Here is a 19,011-nt window from a genome sequence, read left to right as displayed (position 1 = left end):
GACAAGTAGTCTTCCTGAGCCTCAGATTCACTATATGTAAAAACTTAATTTATAGGACTTTTGTGAGAATTAGAGGAGATAATATTAATGTCACAAAACTAATATCACTGTCACAGGTAAATACTTAGTAAATGTTTGCTGTTAGTATAATATTTCCATAACATCTTATGGAAAAACCCAAATGAACTTTTTGGCCAACCCAATAACTTAGAGTTGCAAGTAGACTAAAAGAAAATGGCTGGCCACATATGAGAATAGCAGGGGTGTAAGAATCAGAGTTATCACGGCTGTCAGGAATCTCAGAGAGATATCCAATCCTGAGTTTTACAGATAAGAAATGGAAGAATCTCAAGTTTAAGTGCCTTGCTTGGTCACAAACTGGCAAAGCTGAGACTAGAACCTCCATCTCCATGTCTAATCTCATCGCTCCTTCATTCTTAGCAGTAGGAGGCAGTCTGAATTCTAATGAGGAATTTAATATTTAGAATACCTTAGTAAGTTCTCTACTGAACACAGAACACACTCTAACTTGGTTACTTAATGTAGGCAATACTTATTGAGTGCTTATCTTATGCCCAACCTTGCCCTAGGTATTGGGATGTTTGAGATTTGTTAAGAGGAATATAAAACTGGCCCTGCCCTTGTGAGGACAAATCTCCAGAGAAGGATTACCATGTAAACAAACAAATACAAGTCAGTGCAGCAAAAGCCCAAGGAAGGAGCTGTACAGTAAAAGAAGTCCTGGAACTTCCCCGGGAGAGGCAATTGAGCTATGCCTCCGAGCAGCTACATGATGCTCTGCAAGTGCTATCAGAGAACGCCAGTCAGTCACTCCTTCTCCTCCTACATTTGCCCATAGAAATGTCTGTCAAATAATATGTTAAGAAAAACTGCCAGAATTTTACACATCATTTTAGTATGTATGGTTGCGCTATGGCCATTTGATAGTAGGATATGAACTTGAGATTCAAACAGAAAACAGTCTTAAGTTTACTTATGTGGCTTTTTAATACCCTGAATTGCTTGGTAATAGCAGAAATTCTTTTTTTTTTCTTCAGTGTTTATACTATTCTCACTCTCAAAAGAAGGGGGAGGCATTTACAACCATCCTTGCTCACCGTATGCTGCATCTGCCCTTGGGTCTTATTCTCATGTAGTCACTTACAGTAGGAAGCCTGCACTCAGGAAAAAGTGCTGGAATCATTGTTCTATTGCATTTGTTTGGAGGAACCAATGGTTAGATAATATTTTGCTTGGTTGAAGAATAACTCTGATACATTGTCGTAACTTTTAAAAGTAGATTTACAACCTTTTGAATATTTCCTCAGCATTACCTTCTGTGTTCTGCTTTTTGTGATCTTGGGCTGCTCTTTGATCAAAGAAATTATCCCTTGATCAAAAATTAATACTGACAAAAATAATTTGATGGATGCTCTGAGTACTCATGTTAAAATTCAAGAAACAAGAATTTGTATTATATTCAAGACTATAATGAATTAATCTAATTTGAAAAAAAGGATACATTTTCAATCTAAAAAATTAATTAAGTAGAACCCCTAATGTTGAATAGAAGTAATGCCCTAAGTAAAATAAGATACTGCTAAAAAGATTCTTGTTTGGTTTTTTAAAAAGGGGTAAGGACTGGGGAGGAAAATAATATTTTTCTTTAGATATTCAAAAAGATCTACATTGTCAAATGTTACAAATAACCCCTCCTGCCAAAAAATAAAAATTAAAATTAAAAAAGCCACCATCTTCGATTTCTTTAACCAAATTGAGCAGGTATCACGGTTTTGCAGCTTTACATTAGGTTAATGTAAAGGTTGTGTTCATTTCACTTACTGTATAATTAGGATTTGAGTCCAAATCCCAGAGTGCATATGATAGGGATTTTTCTTAAGGTGACTATCTGCTCTTCTCAAAATGGTCTTCTTATTTCTTGTGTTTCTAAAATCAGAAAAGTGAGTATAAACAAACAATAGATGACCTTTGTGTGTAAAACATCTGAGCATAGAAAGATTAATCGACCTGCATCAGTCAGTCATTAAATCAAATAGGAGCTTTTCTTGTACTTTTAAACCTCCGATTTACAGTCAGGCAAACTGTATAAAGAGGCTTGTAATACAGTGACGCCCAATGCCACTGGGCTTTAGAAAGCTGACAGTTCCTGTAAAATAGTCATTAAACAACCTCTAGAAGAGACTCATCAGCAGATGCCCCCAGGTGAAGGAGAGAGAAAGCTGAGAGAATGAAGGAGAATCTAACATCTTAGCATGACTGAATTAAACAGAGCATATTATGCTGATTTTCAGAGTCAGCCCAGTAATTTAATTTTCAGAGCAGTTCCTTTGATTGTAGCAACCATTTTATGAAACATTAATAAAACTTTGTGTGTGTATGTATAACACACATCTCTTTTCCATTTCATTAAGAAAAAGGAGTCAACATAGTCAAATTTGCTGACCATTCTGTAAGTGCCAAAAAAAGAAAGATTTTTGTTGTTTTTGTTTTTGAAAAAGCAAAGGAACAGAATAATATAGCTCCCACTGTATTATTCCATAGTAAGCACAAAACAGGGAAAGGAAATAAAGTACATAAATTTATTACATGTTGGTCCATGGGATTTTACATTAAGACTCTGAGCTAAATCATTACTGTAATGTATAATCCAAATGTGATTTTGTACCTCCTGGATAATGATGTCTACCGTGCATCCAAATTAATTATTGTAGAATATACATTGCCCTGTATACTGAGTGTTTAGCAAAGACATCTAAAACGATAGATATGTCTGCATCAAGATACCCAGTGGAGAGTTGTTTTTAATGATTTTTGTTTTACATTTTGAATAACAGAAGATTCACAGATATGAATGTGTTAAAGAAGGAAGGACCTTTAAATAATTAATACAGATGGGCCTCACTTTACAAATATGTATGTTCTTGAAATGTGCATCATAAAACTATTTTCTTTGCAAGTTAACTTGTATTTTCTCATTTATTTCCATCATAAAACTGAAGGTCCATTCTCACTGAAGTAATTTTTGGCTCAAAGACAAGGATCACATTTAAGAATGAATCAACCCTTTTAAATCAGTGGTGAATCTTATATTCAAATCTAGTAATTCTCCTTAGTCTGAGCTTTTTGGTTATAACTCTCTCTTTTCTTTCATGACACAGCCCTTATTTTAGCCTTATTGTTAGATACCTTGTATTCCCCACTCCTCTATATTATTTTTTTAAAGAAATAAGCATATAAAAATGATTAAAAAATCAGAATATTCTTTCAAAGTAACATATAAATACAAATAATACATTTGTTAATGAATAGTAAAAAATAGACCACACTGCCAGTCACAGCAAGGATGTGGGAAATGTCACAGACTAGGCAGCTCTAGAGGACATTAGGGGACCAGAGACCTGAGTTCACTGCAGATGCTGCAGATGACTCACCACAGATCTTGCTAGGTCACTTGGCCTCTCTGGGATTTGGTTTCCTCATGTTTAAAATGAGGAGGCCACACTAAAGGGTGAAATGTTTTTTTCCTTCATTATAGCTCTGAGATCCCAATAAGGGCTATGTAGGCCTGGTTAGTACTTTCTATAATTCTTTTTTTTTTTTTTTTTTGCGGTACGCGGGCCTCTCACTGCTGTGGCATCTCCTGTTACGGAGCACAGGCTCCGGATGCGCAGGCTCAGCGGCCATGGCTCACGGGCCCAGCCGCTCCGCGGCATGTGGGATCTTCCCGGACCGAGGCACAAACCCGTGTCCCCTGCATCGGCAGGTGGACTCTCAACTACTGCGTCACCAGGGAAGCCCTATGATTCTTGACGTGCTTATTAATAATAATGTCTTTGTTAAACTTGGCAGTCCTTCCTCATAGTAAGATAGATACCACTAAAAAGACCATGGCCACATGTTATCATATCCAAGAGAGCCATTTCCCAAATACTGTGCGTGTTTAATGATTATTCTTATGTTTGATTTTCACTTTTTATGCTTATGGGTTCTCCCAACTCTTCTATTAAATTATAAATTTCTATAAATATTTCTGTTCTGAGTTTACAATTTGGACCTTGATATTTGTTTCTATATTTGAGACTCAAAATAATACCCAGGTGGCACAGATAGAATTCAAGTTCTCTTGGGTATTACTATTGTATATAAAAGCCTGGAGAGGATTGTCAGAATTTGTTTCATCTCATTACACCAAACATGTTAATTAACTCTTTAAGTTCCATAATCTTATAAAATGAATAATCTGTTGGGAAACTCATAAAGATTCACATTTAAGCCCATACCTTAGGCACTTGTTAATCACCAACTGTAAAATACCCATAAGATTAAGCACCACACATTCAGGGAAATGAAAATCAGTTGTTTAACAGACTTTCATCTGGGAGAGATTTTATTAAGAGCCTCTTTCATATATGCCAAGATATGAATGCTTGAATATAATTCAATTTTATACAAAATAAAATTCCATTCAAATCTAAAGATAGAATATTTCTATTCCAAGTTACTTTCCACTGAATTACTGAGAAGAATTGAAAGATAGCAATCCCAAATCCTAAATGTATGAAACAAGTCTTCAAATAGTTTAAAAATAACATTCGCAAATTCTTGGAGCCACGGTTGACAGCAGAATGAGGCCGACTGCTCAGTGGGTTAAGGTTAATTCCATGGTGTGTAGGAGGAGTATAGTCAACTTGAATATTGGTAGCAAACCTTCTTGGTGAGTGAGGCCAATTTCCTGTGATTCTTTTAAAAGGGAAACACAGTGTGGAATCCCAAATGCCAGCCCTAAGTCACACAATCCACTGGGCTACACTTTTTTCAAAAGTTTAATTTCCATTGTTAGTCCTATGAAGAACAGCCCTGCCCTCTCTATTTCCTTACAGAGCTGCTTTTGATGGAAAACTTTGTGGATGTTTGTGATATTGCTCAGAGCCCATTGGCAGATGAGCCTCTCTTGCTGTGGCCTCCATCATTATTTGCCTGTCTTGTCTATTAACGAGCACTATCATCCCATCGTGGGATGACAGCTGCAACACGTACTCAGGCGCAATAAACAGCTAAATGAGGCGCACAGCAATTTCACTTGTCACCAGCGCCCTCGGCACGACTGGCTGCACAGCTTGATGCATAAATTCATGAGGCTGTTGCATATGATGGAGTATGCTTGGCTGAAAGAGGTGATGGATAGCAGGGCAGCTAAAAATGGCCATCACCTTGACTCTGTCAGGACATTTTTTAAAACTACCCCATCAGCTTTTTGGTATTCAATGCACTATCATAGCAGAGAAGACTCTAAGGTACTGATTTGATACTTTTCTTCAATAAAGACTTTTTTGAGGGAGTTTTCTCTAAAAGGAGGTACCATGAACTGAGATGGGTTTCATTTATTCATCATTACCTTTGATGCTGCTAGATTAGCTTACATTTAAGAGTAGAATTTTCTACATAAAAGTCTCAGAATAAATTTCAACCTCAATAATGGGATGAAAACAACATGGAGTTTTGAAAACATTTCTGAATTGTACTGTAGAGCAGTGGATTGGCTAATGTGAGAGTTGAAGAATTTGAAAATAAAGCATAGGGATATTTAAACACATAGATTCCAGAGACAGAACTTAAGTACAACTCTTTATAACATTAAATTAAATTCCAAGACACATCATTACATCAGTGTTGGTAATTCATTTTTTAATTGGTATACAAAACACAAGGACTAATACTTTATAAAAGTACTTCCATCAAAGAAGTGCTACAGGACTTCCCTGGTGGCACAGTGGTTGAGAGTCCGCCTGCCGATGCAGGGGACATGAGTTCGTGCCCCGGTCCGGGAAGATCCCACATGCCGTGGAGCGGTTGGGCCCATGAGCCATGGCTGCTGGGCCTGCACATCCGGAGCCTGTGCTCCACAACGGGAGAGGCCACAACAGTGAGAGGCCCGCATACCGCAAAAAAAAAAAAAAAAAAAAGTGCTACAATGGGGACTTTAAATATAATCAATGATACAATGCATTCATTTCTCTAAAAATATCCCTTTAACCTCTTACTTACTCTGCTGCTTGAATTTAAGCTAGAACTCCAACCCCCATAGGCAGGGCCCTGGGTGTCCCACTGAAATGAGCTATACATCCTCCATCTATGTTAGTAGAAGTCATCTAAAGAAGACAAATATAAAGGCAACAAAATCAATGAGACAGTTTCCTGCAAAGCTTTATGCATTAATCTCTATCACACAGAGAAATATACACACACCAGTGTAAGGGAAGGAAGTCACTTGTTCTCTAATAAAAGAGAAAACCCTTGATAACAAGCAATTAATAAAGTTGTCATGATTAGTTATGCAACTATGAATCAACATGCACAGTAAAAATGACCACTTTCTATAGACATAAAATATCTATGATTCAATCATAGTGAAAACAGTCATTAATGTGGGTGATTATGAATGATTCTTATGGCTACTTTCCTTCTCTTCCTTTTGTAATAAAGTAGGAACTCCTGAGCGAGAGGTAATCTAACAATTCAGACATATGTAATCTAGATCAGAGAGCAAATTTATTAGCCATTGCCACTTTTGTTCTTATCTTCCCATATCTAGACTCATGTTTCTCAAACACACATGTTCAAAATCCCCTAAACTTAAGCAAAAATATTTTTAAAAGCAAGCAAGAAAAAGGTGAAATCAGTGGGGGTAAATTTTAGTATTCATATGAATGCAAAGTGCCATTCCAAATGATGAAAAACATGTCCAAGGATGTAGGAGGAAAATACTTTTGAATTGTTTGAGAGGAAGGGGACTTTTAAAGAAGATACTCCATCTTACAGAAAAACCCAAACAAACATTTTGGCCAACCCAATAATTACATGGCATGCTATCTGATGATATCCTTAAGATACTGCTTTAATAGCTACTCACCTGACTAGTCCCAGGACTAGGTGGCTCTGATATGGGTATGAAGGTATAGATACTGGCCATTGGTGGGGAGGGCAGATGGAGAAGAGAAACTTTGAAAGAATAGGGAAGATTAAGGAGATTCCTTATCAAAAAGACTAGATTGGAGGACACTGTGAACTAATAAAGATAACAACATGCATTGTATACCTACTTGAAGTCAAACATTGAAAGAGCAGGACTAGAGTAGGTAAATGAGACGATCTACTCAAGTACAAAAATTAACGGAGTACCAGAAAAGCTCAATCATCAAGATAAGTGATAATTTAATACAAGATATTTTAAAATAGAAATTAATGCAAGATATTCATAATTGTATTAATTCTATTGTTGCATAAAAATTACTGCAAATTTAATGGCTTAAAACAATAACCATTTATTATTTTAATTTCTGTGGGTCAGAAGCCCATCACAGGCATGGTTGGGTCTACTTAGGATCTTACAAGGCTGAAATCAAATTGCAGCTCATAGTTCTCTTCCAAGCTCCTTTCAGTTAATAGCAGAACTCAGTTCTTTGTGGTTGTAAGACTGAGGTCTCCATTTCCTTGTTGCCTGAACCTATCGATTATGTACATTCCTTGTAGCTGCTCCCTAGTACTTGCTTGTGGCTCCCGCCTTCAAATGCAGTGCTGGTAGGTTGAATCCTTCCCACACTTAGAATCTCCCTGCCTTCTGCCTTTCTTTTTCACCATCAGCCAGAGAAAGCTCTCTGTGATTAAAGGCTCACGTGATTAGATTAAGCCCACCCAGATAATTTTCCTATCTTAAAGCCAACTGTGACATACAACCTAACATAACATAGCATGACATAAAATTGCATAACATAGCATAACAACATAGCACAACATATCATAACATAATCATGAGAATGATAGCCCATCATGTTTACACATACTGGGGATTGGGAAGGACATTTTTGGGCAGCTATTTGAGATTCTGCCTACTACAAAGATGAATAAAATATCAAAATTTTAAATAAAAACAGGATTTAAACCTGCCCTTGTATGACCCTGACTCACTTCCTCACCCAAGGCCCAAATGTGTTTCTGATAAAATCTTTTTTTTCAAAAACAGGCATCTGGCCTATGAATCATTATTTCCCACTCTGAATTTTTAAAATATTGAATTAAAATATTATTTATTTATTGGTGCCACTCTCTCCTTAAATTTTTGTACCCACAGTGAGTGCCTCAGTCACCTCACGCTATCCTCAGCCCTTTGTGTTTCACCTGCACCTTCTCAGGTAATTTTCCTCACAACCTTGTAAGTTGGGCCTGACCAATCCCTATCACAAATGGGCTCACAGAGAAGTTAAGTAATTTGCTCACGTTCATATAGGTATTAAAAGACAGAGTTGGGATCCTAACTCAGATTCACCTGACTCCAGAAACCAAGCTACTGTCAGCATATTGTGGGCCTTACTAGGAAGGGTCGATGAACAGAGACTATGTCAGCAACTCAGATCATGGATTCAGAATACTTTACCCAGCACTCCCACACTGTTGATTTAAATCATTAAAATGTTTAAGCCTCAGGTTGAGATAATAAGAGGCACATTTTATAGTCTATGGAAAAAGTAAGTGACAAGACTATAAATTTTTTAAGATCAGGGACATCTTTGATTTTATATATAGCTAGCATGCAATAGTTTTGTGAGCAAATTAATATAGAAGAAATGAATGAGATAAAATCATATAAAAACTCTATGACTGCTATGATCTGTGAAGTACCATGCAATCATGATATGCCTTCTGCAGAAACATCAGGTGCTTCTGTTAGGGAAATATCCAATTCTATAATGTTTTATGGAGTTATTTCCCATGATCAGTTTCCTTAATATAATAATTAGTTGAGTCTGAAGACCTAGATTATATAGTATTAGACAAACATAGTGGTTTAAGGTTGGTCTCCTGTGCTCTCTAAATTGATAACATAAGACTAAGCAATGTAGTGACTAGAACGGGCTGTAAAAAATGTAAACCAAAAACCCCTCAATGATAAATTAGCTTTTATTTATTTATCAGAATGCACGTTCTGTTAGACCGTGGTCTATGAACAGGAAGCAACCAACAACCACCTGGTTAGTTTACCTAAGGAAAGAAAAAAAGAGAGAGGAAGAAAAAGAAAGAAAGGGAGGAAGGGAAGCAGGAAGGCAGGAAGGGGAAGAGGGGGAGAGAAAGAGAGAGGAAAGAAAGAAAAAGACAGAAAGGGAGGAAGGAAGGAAGGAAAGAAGGAAGGAAGAAAGGGATGAAAGAAGGAAGGAGGGAAGGGAGGGAGAGAAGGAAGGGAGGGAGGGAGGAAGGGAGGGAGAAAGGGAGGGAGAAAGAAAGAAAGAGGGAGGGAGAGAAAAGACCTTTCTTGGATAAACTCAGATAATTAGATAACATGATATTTTGAAATATGTTACCTAGAGTCATAACCAACTCTATAATTTGAACTTTAGAATCATTTGCATTTCTTAAAGAACTTACTCTAGAATATTTTTATATTGAAGTAAGTTTTCTTCTTTGAAAAAAAAAGTGACAATCTAACCTAAATGAACATTAGCCAAAGCAGAGTGCAAAATGTTGGAGAGGAATCAGGAGTACATTTTATACTCAACTTTTGGCTAGGCTAGGGCTCCGCACTAGTGCACTCCAGATGATAGATTGGAGCTGTGCTTGGCTCGTATGGATTTGGCTGATATCTGGCTGACCAGAAACACTTTCTTCCTCTGGAAACCCAAATACCTATTTTTTTGAGCAAAATTATCCCAACTCAATTCATTTCTAATATCCTTATTACACTCATTTCTGATTATCTGTCACATTATATAGCCACATCTACAGTGATATATATTTAAAATATGAAACAAATTATTAATTTGTTTCAGGTCATATGCTTTTAAAAGTTTTAATAAAACTTCAAACTTTTATTAATTATATATTTTAATCCATGGATATGCAAATACTAGATTCATATGCTAAAACATGGTAAAGATGCTATTATCTATTATTCCTGTATGCATATATGTTTATAAGCAATATATGTTTCCATTCTTTAATTTTGTCCTTTCTTTCTTTCCCTACTCATTGACAATGATGCATTATGTGGCATCATTTTTATAAAGAATACCACATAGACTATACATATGTTTCTAGATATGATGGCTCGAATTAACACTACCTTTTCTGTTAGCCTCCTGCTTTAACTTGTCTTTTCTTTAGATACATTATTTTTTTATTTTATTTTATTTTTTTGGCTGCATTGGGTCTTTTTTTTCCCCCAATATCATATTTTTTTTAGTTTCTGCTTTATAACAAATTTAATCAGTTATACATATACATATGTGCCCATATCCCCTCCCTTTTGCGTCTCCCTCCCACCCTCCCTATCCCACCTCTCCAGGCGGTCACAAAGCACCGAGCTGATCTCCCTGTGCTATGCGGCTGCTTCCCACTAGCTATCTACCTTACGTTTGGTAGTGTATATATGTCCAAGCGGCTCTTTCGCTTTGTCACAGTTTACCCTTCCCCCTCCCCATAACCTCAAGTCCATTCTCTAGTAGGTCTGTGTCTTTATTCCTGTCTTACCCCTATGTTCTTCATGACATTTTTTTTTCTTAAATTCCATATATATGTGTCAGCATACGGTATTTGTCTTTCTCTTTCTGACTTACTTCACTCTGTATGACAGACCCTAGGTCGATCCACCTCATTACAAATAGCTCAATTTCGTTTCTTTTTATGGCTGAGTAATATTCCATTGTATATATGTGCCACATCTTCTTTATCCATTCATCCGATGATGGACACTTAGGTTGTTTCCATCTCTGGGCTATTGTAAATAGGGCTGCTATGAACATTTTGGTACATGACTCTTTTTGAATTATGGTTTTCTCAGGGTATATGCCCAGTAGTGGGATTGCTGGGTCATATGGTAGTTCTATTTGTAGGGTTTTTTTTGTTTTGTTTTTTGTTTTTTTTTGCGGTACGCAGGGCTCTCACTGTTGTGGCCTCTCCCGTTGCGGAGCACAGGCTCTGGACTCGAAGGCCCAGCGGCCATGGCTCATGGGCCCAGTCACTCCGCGGCATGTGGGATCTTCCCGGACCGGGGCACGAACCCATGTCCCCTGCATCGGCAGGCGGACTCTCAACCACTGCACCACCAGGGAAGCCCTATTTGTAGTTTTTTAAGGAACCTCCATACCGTTCTCCACAGTGGCTGTACCAATTCACATTCCCACCAGCAGTGCAAGAGTGTTCCCTTTTTTCTACACCCTCTCCAGCATTTATTGTTTCTAGATTTTTTGATGATGGCCATTCTGACTGGTGTGAGATGATATCTCATTGTAGTTTTGATTTGCATTTCTCTAATGAGTAAAGATGTTGAGCATCCTTTCATGTGTTTGTTGGCAGTCTGTATATCTTCTGTGGAGAAATGTCTATTTAGGTCTTCTGCCCATTTTTGGATTGGGTTGTTTGTTTTTTTGTTATTGAGCTGCATGAGCTGCTTATAAATTTTGGAGATTAATCCTTTGTCAGTTGCTTCATTTGCAAATATTTTCTCCCATTCTGAGGGTTGTCTTTTGGTCTTGTTTTGGTTTCCTTTGCTGTGCAAAAGCTTTTAAGTTTCATTAGGTCCCATGTGTTTATTTTTGTCTTTATTTCCATTTCTCTAGGAGGTGGATCAAAAAGGATCTTGCTGTGATTTATGTCATAGAGTGTTCTGCCTATGTTTTCCTCTAAGAGTTTGATAGTGTCTGGCCTTACATTTAGGTCTTTAATCCATTTTGAGCTTATTTTTGTGTATGGTGTTAGGGAATGTTCTAATCTCAAACTTTTACATGTCCCTGTCCAGTTTTCCCAGCACCACTTATTGAAGAGACTGTCCTTTCTCCACTGTACATTCCTGCCTCCTTTATCAAAGATAAGGTGACCATATGTCCGTCGGTTTAACTCTGGGCTTTCTATCCTGTTCCATTGATCTATCTTTCTGTTTTTGTGCCAGTACCATACTGTCTTGATTACTGTAGCTTTGTAGTATACTCTGAAGTCCAAGAGCCTGATTCCTCCAGCTCCATTTTTCATTCTCAAGATCTCTTTGGCTATTCGGGGTCTTTTGTGTTTCCATACAAATTGTGAAATTTTTTGTTCTAGTTCTGTGAAAAATGCCAGTGGTAGTTTGATAGGGATTGCATTGAATCTGTAGATTGCTTTGGGTAGTAGAGTCATTTTCACAATGTTGATTCTTCCAATCCAAGAACATGGTACATCTCTCCATCTATTTGTAACATCTTTAATTTCTTTCATCAGTGTCTTATAATTTTCTGCATACAGGTCTTTTGTCTCCTTAGGTAGGTTTATTCCTAGATATTTTATTCTTTTTGTTGCAATGGTAAATGGGAGTGTTTCCTTGATTTCACTTTCAGATTTTTCATCATTAGTATATAGGAATGCCAGAGATTTCTGTGCATTAATTTTGTATCCTGCTACTTTACCAAATTCATTGATTAGCTCTAGTAGTTTTCTGGTAGCATCTTTAGGATTCTCTATGTATAGTATCATGTCATCTGCAAACAGTGACACCTTTATTTCTTCTTTTCCGATTTGGATTCCTTTTATTTCCTTTTCTTCTCTGATTGCTGTGGCTAAAACTTCCAAAACTATGTTGTATAAGAGTGGTGAGAGTGGGCAACCTTGTCTTGTTCCTGATCTTAGTGGAAATGGTTTCAGTTTTTCACCATTGAGGACGATGCTGGCTGTGGGTTTGTCATATATGGCCTTTATTATGTTGAGGAAAGTTCCCTCTATGCTTACTTTCTGCAGGGTTTTTATCATAAGTGGGTGTTGAATTTTGTCAAAAGCTTTCTCTGCATCTATTGAGATGATCATATGGTTTTTCTCTTTCAATTTGTTAATATGGTGTATCACGTTGATTGATTTGCGTATATTTAAGAATGCTTGCATTCCTGAAATAAACCCCACTTGATCATGGTGTATGATCCTTTTAATGTGCTGTTGGATTCTGTTTGCTAGTATTTTGCTGAGGATTTTTGCATCTATGTTCATCAGTGTTATTGGCCTGTAGTTTTCTTTCTTTGTTACATCCTTGTCGGGTTTTGGTATCAAGGTGATGGTGGCCTCGTAGAATGAGTTTAGGAGTGTTCCTCCCTCTGCTATATTTTGGAAGAGTTTGAGAAGGATAGGTGTTAGCTCTTCTCTAAATGCTTGATAGAATTTGCCTGTGAAGCCATCTGGTCCTGGGCTTTTGTTTGTTGGAAGATTTTTTATCACAGTTTCAATTTCAGTGCTTGTGTTTGGTCTGTTCATATTTTCTATTTCTTTCTGATTCAGTCTTGGCAGGTTGTGCATTTCTAAGAATTTGTCCATTTGTTCCAGGTTGTCCATTTTATTGGCATAGAGTTGCTTGTAGTAATCTCAAATGATCTTTTGTATTTCTGCAGTGTCAGTTGTTACTTCTCCTTTTTCATTTCTAATTCTATTGATTTGAGTCTTCTCCCTTCTTTTCTTGATGAGTCTGGCTAATGGTTTATCAATTTTGTTTATCTTCTCAAAGAACCAGCTTTTAGTTTTATTGATCTTTGCTATTGTTTCCTTCATTTCTTTTTCATTTATTTCTGATCTGATTTTTATGATTTCTTTCCTCCTGCTAACTTTGGGATTTTTTGTTCTTCTTTCTCTAATTGCTTTAGGTGCAAGGTTAGGTTGTTTATTCGAGATGTTTCCTGTTTCTTAAGGTAGGATTGTATTGCTATAAACTTCCCTCTTAGAACTGCCTTTGCTGAATCCCATAGGTTTTGGGTCGTCGAGTCTCCATTGTCATTTGTTTCTAGGTATTTTTTAATTTCTTTTTTTACTTCTTCAGTGATCACTTCGTTATTAAGTAATGTATTGTTTAGCCTCCATGTGTTTGTATTTTTTACAGCTCTTTTCCTGTAATTGATATCTAGTCTCATAGCATTGTGGTCAGAAAAGATACTTGATACAATTTCAATTTTCTTAAATTACCAAGGCTTGATTTGTGACCCAAGATATGATCTATCCTGGAGAATGTTCCACGAGCACTTGAGAAAAATGTGTATTCTGTTGTTTTTGGATGGAATGTCCTATAAATATCAATTAAGTCCATCTTGTTTAATGTATCATTTAAAGCTTGTGTTTCCTTATTTATTTTCATTTTGGATGATCTGTCCATTGGTGAAAGTGGGGTGTTAAAGTCCCCTACTATGATTGTGTTACTGTCGATTTCTCCTTTTATGGCTGTTACTATTTGCCTTATGTATTGAGGTGCTCCTATGTTGGGTGCATAAATATTTACAATTGTTATATCTTCTTCTTGGATCAATCCCTTGATCATTATGTAGTGTCCTTCTTTGTCTCTTCTAGTACTCTTTATTTTAAAGTCTATTTTGTCTGATATGAGAATTGCTACTCCAGCTTTCTTTTGGTTTCCATTTGCATGGAATATCTTTTTCCATCCCCTTACTTTCAGTCTGTATGTGTCTCTAGGTCTGAAGTGGGTCTCTTGTAGACAGCATATATATGGGTCTTGTTTTTGTATCCATTCAGCCAATCTGTGTCTTTTGGTGGGAGCATTTAGTCCATTTACATTTAAGGTAATTATCGATATGTATGTTCCTATTCCCATTTTCTTAATTGTTTTGGGTTTGTTATTGTAGGTCTTTTCCTTCTGTTGTGTTTCTTGCCTAGAGAAGTTCTTTTAGCATTTGTTGTAAAGCTGGTTTGGTGGTGCTGAACTCTCTCAGCTTTTGCTTGTCTGTAAAGTTTTTAATTTCTCCATCAAATCTGAATGAGATCCTTGCTGGGTAGAGTAATCTTGGTTGCTGGTTTTTCTCCTTCATCACTTTAATTATGTCCTGCCACTCCCTTCTGGCTTGTAGAGTTTCTGCTGAGAGATCAGCTGTTATCCTGATGGGGATTGCCTTGTGTATTATTTGTTGTTTTTGCCTTGCTGCTTTTAATATGATTTCTTTGTGTTTAATTTTTGACAGTTTGATTAATATGTGTCTTGGCATATTTCTTCTTGGATTTATTCTGTATGGGACTGTCTGTGCCTCCTGGACTTGATTAACTATTTCCTTTCCCATATTAGGGAAGTTTTCAACTATAATCTCTTCAAATGTTTTCTCAGTCCCTTTCTTTTTCTCTTCTTCTTCTGGAACCCCTATAATTCGAATGTTGGTGTGTTTAATGTTGTCCCAGAGGTCTCTGAGACTGTCCTCTGTTCTTTTCATTCCTTTTTCTTTATTTTGCTCTGCAGCAGTTATTTCCACTATTTTGTCTTCCACCTCACTTATCCATTCTTCTGCCTCAGTTATTGTGCTATTGATCCCATCTGGAGTATTTTTCATTTCATTTATTGTGTTTTTAATCGATGCTTGATTCATCTTTAGTTCTTCTAGGTCCTTGTTAACTGTTTCTTGCATTTTGTCTATTCTATTTCCAAGATTTTGGATCTTGGAAATAGAATCTTGGATCATCTTTACTATCATTCTGAATCCTTTTTCAGGTAGACTGCCTATTACTTCCTCATTTGTTAGGTCTGGTGGGTTTCTATCTTGCTCCTTCTCCTGCTGTGTGTTTTTCTGTCTTCTCATTTTGCTTATGTTACTGTGTTTGGGGTCTCCTTTTTGCAGGCTGCAGGTTCATAGTTCCCGTTGTTTTTGCTGTCTGTCGCCAGTGGCTAAGGTTTGTTTAGTGGGTTGTGTAGGCTTCCTGGTGGAGGGGACTAGTGCCTGTGTTCTGGTGGATGAGGCTGGATCTTGTCTTTCTGGTGGGCAGGTCCACGTCTGGTGGTGTGTTTTTGGTTGTCTGCAGACTTTTTATGATTTTAGGCAGCCTCTCTGCTAAAGGGTGGGGTTGTGTTCCTGCCTTGCTAGTTGCTTGGCATAGGGTGACCAGCACTGTAGCTTGCTGGTCGTTGAGTGAAGCTGTGTGCTGGTGTTGAGATGGAGATCTCTGGACGATTTTCGCCATTTGATATTATGTGGAGCTGGAAGTCTCTTGTGGACCAGTGTCCTGAAGTTGGCTCTCCCACCTCAGAGGCACAGCACTGACTCCTGGCTCCTCAATTTGGGATGATTTGTTGTCTATTCATGTATTCCACAGATGCAGGGAACATCAAGTTGATTGTGGAGCTTTAATCCGCTGCTTCTGAGGCTGCTGGGAGAGATTTCCCTTTCTCTTCTTTGTTCTCACAGCTCCCGGGTCTCAGCTTTGGATTTGGCCCCGCCTCTGTGTGTAGGTCGCCGGAGGGCATCTGTTCTTCGCTCAGACAGGACAGGGTTAAAGGAGCAGCCACTTCGGGGACTCTGGCTCACTCAGGCCGCGGGGGAGGGAGGGGCACGGAGTGTGGGGCGAGCCTGCAGCGGCAGAGGCCGGCGTGACGTTGCATCAGCCCGAGGCACGCCGTGCGCTTTCCTGGGGAAGCCGTCCCTGGATCTCGGGACCCCGTCAGTGGCGGGCTGCACAGGCTCCCGGAAGGGTGGCGTGGACAGTGACCTGCGCTCGCACACAGGCCTCTTGGCGGCGGCAGCAGCAGCCCCAGCGTCCCAAGCCCGTCTCTGGGCTCTGCACTTTCAGCCGCGGCTCGCGCCCGTCTGTGGAGCTCCTTTAAGCAGCGCTCTTAATCCCCTCTCCTCGCGCACCAGGAAACCAAGAGGGAAGAAAAAGTCTCTTGCCTCTTCGGCAGCTCCAGAGTTTTCCCGGACTCCCTCTCGTCTAGCTGTGTCACATTAGCCCCCTTCAGGCTGAGTTCTCGCCGCCAGCCCCAGTCCTCTCCCTGCGCTCTGACCAAAGCCTGAGCCTCAGCTTTCAGCACCGCCCGCCCCGGCGGGCGAGCAGACAAGCATCTCGGGCTGGTGAGTGCCGGCCGGCACCGATACTCTGTGCGGGAATCTCTCTGCTTTGCCCTACCCAGGTACGTGGGGGAGTTTCTTGCCTTTTGGGAGGTCTGAGGTCTTCTGCTAGCTTTCAGTAGGTGTTCTGTAGGAGTTGTTCCCCGTTTAGCTGTATTTCTAGTGTATCCGTGGGGAGGAAGGTGATCTCCGCATCTTACTCTTCCGCCATCTTCCCTGGAAGTCTATATACATTATTATCCTTTCTCTTAATTATTCTCTTTTCCTTATACTACACAATGATGAGTCTTTCTATTTTAAGAGGTATGAAACAGAACTTCTCTACCAGAACCTGATCCAGATTCCTCTTCAAAATGACAAATAACTAAACAGATACCCTGGTATGTTCCAGAGTGAAAAAACAAGTTTAATAATTATCATCATCACTTCTTTGCTGAGCTTCAACATTAGTCCTGTATGATAGAGCTGATCATGTTATGTCCCTGCCTGAAACGATACGAGGTTTTCTCCAGGTCTTAGGATAAGAATTTAGGCCTCCAGAGCACATGGCCTGGCCCTGCTCCTGCCCAGCTGCTTCCATGTCAGCCTACTCAGTACTCTCTCCCCTCTAGCTATACTTAATTTCTTCTACTTCCACCCATGTGGACTGCATACTCATATGGATTAACTCTTTTAGTATAATACTCAAAATGACTCTAGGAATTAGACAATAACATTATCTTTACTTATATGTGAAGAAACTGAGACACAGAGAGGCTAAATAATGTACCAAGGACATGTATATAAGAAGTAACAGAGCTAAGATCTTGACCCATAGGACAGAACTTAAGCACTCCTGGGAATTTCTACAAAGAGGAAAGTCTACAGATGTTCCTCAACTTATGATGGGGTTACGTCCCGCAAAACTCATCATAAGTAAAAAATATTGTAAGCTGAAAATGCATTTAATTCACCTAACTTACCAAACACGATAGCTTAGCCTGGCCTACCTTAAACATACTCAGAACACTTATATTAGCCTACAGCTGGGCAGAATCATCTCTACACGAAGCCTTTTTTTTACAATAAAGTGTTGAATATCTCATGTAATTTACTGAATACTCTACTTAAGTGAAAACCAGGAAAGATGTATGGGCACAGATGGTTGTCAGTGTATCAGTTGTGTACCCTCACGATCACATGGCTGACCTGGAGCTGCAGCGCCTGCTACTGCTCAGCACCACAAGAATTTGCATTGCATATCACCAGCCTGGGAAAAGATCAGAATTCAGAATTTGATGTATGGTTTCTAGTGAAAGGGTATCACTTTTGCGCCATTGTCAAGTCAAAAAATCCTAAAGTGAAACATTGTAAGTTGGGGACTGTCTGTATTTTGTTGTTTTATTTGGTCTAGTTACTTGGCAAAACATCTTTGGAAAAACAAGAATAATTAACTACTTTCTAGGCAGTAAATGTCAATGTACCAGTCCTCCAATTACCTTCTCTAAGAACCTATTTATCCACACCTTGATCTAGTTTGATGTGCATTTCTGTGTAAATACTTCTAAATAGTTTACAGACCAATCCCTCAAATATCTATAATGAATTTGACATTCTTTGAACATGTGTATTCTCAAACTATTAATTAGTTTGTATAATATTTTTGAGATGAAGATATTGATTAGTTTGAATGGTAATTTTGAGACATTATGACTAAGATGATCAATATTTCTGGCAAATGCTCATCTACAGGAAATCCAAATTGAAAGATTTTCTTCTAAAAAGCTATTTGCCCAGAGATAACTTTTTAAAAAATGGGCAGGAAAACATCAAGTCAAATTTATGTATGACTATACTATTGTAGTAGTAAATGACAGTTGCAGAGATATGATAGGAAAGATAATTGTGATACTTTTGCGATAAAGTATCAATTCCTATCCCCTTCTCCAATGACAATGATATTAAATGCTTATTAATGAATTCTTTACTATTTACTGGTAGGGAGCATTTTTAGTGAAAGGTACTTGGACTTGGAAATTTATAAACCTTTCTCTATTAATTACTAGATGTCTGCCCTTGGGCAAGTTAAACCTTCTGAACTCCCATTTCTTCATTTATAAAATGGGTGATTTTACTTGCCATGTAGGTTTTGAGGATTAAATGAGATAAGATGTAAAATGTATAG

Source organism: Mesoplodon bidens, assembly GCF_964165515.1.
Source record: "Mesoplodon bidens genome assembly, chromosome: 12".
Taxonomy (NCBI): Eukaryota; Metazoa; Chordata; class Mammalia; order Artiodactyla; family Ziphiidae; genus Mesoplodon; species Mesoplodon bidens.
This window is presented reverse-complemented; position numbering follows the sequence as displayed.